This window comes from Sinocyclocheilus rhinocerous, unplaced genomic scaffold (assembly GCF_001515625.1).
Source record: "Sinocyclocheilus rhinocerous isolate Xijiao unplaced genomic scaffold, SAMN03320098_v1.1 scaffold6439, whole genome shotgun sequence".
Lineage (NCBI taxonomy): Eukaryota > Metazoa > Chordata > Actinopteri > Cypriniformes > Cyprinidae > Sinocyclocheilus > Sinocyclocheilus rhinocerous.
In genome coordinates, this window is record NW_015647551.1 from 27,153 (window position 1) to 27,624 (window position 472).

The window sequence follows — 472 nt, forward strand, 5'->3', positions numbered from 1 at the left end:
GCAGGAGTGCAGGTTTTAGGGGAGGTGCTATCTGCAGACATCCTCTGCTACACAGTGAGGGTTTGCTGTCTAACAGTCTGTGCAGCAGATGAACTAATCCACTGCAAAATGGTGCTCATCTCTTTACTTTTGTTCTGTACTCTTGCATGTAAGAATTTTTTATTTATTTTCTTACATTATTATATATTTTCAGATTTTCCATTCTATTTAATTGTATCTTGTGCTTTTGTATTTCATGACAATGGAGTTAATATGGAATCTTATTTACAGATGTCAGTTTTGGGAATGTCATCACACCAGTCCAGCCTGAGGTGTTTGGGACAGAGGGGGACAATATAACTCTGTCCTGTAACTACTCTTCAGCAGTTAGTCTGCAGTGGTATCGCCAATATCCAAACTCAGTTCCTGAATTTCTTTTGATAATACTACATAGGACAGGGAAAGTTTCACAAAAGTCTAAAATTGTAGAACA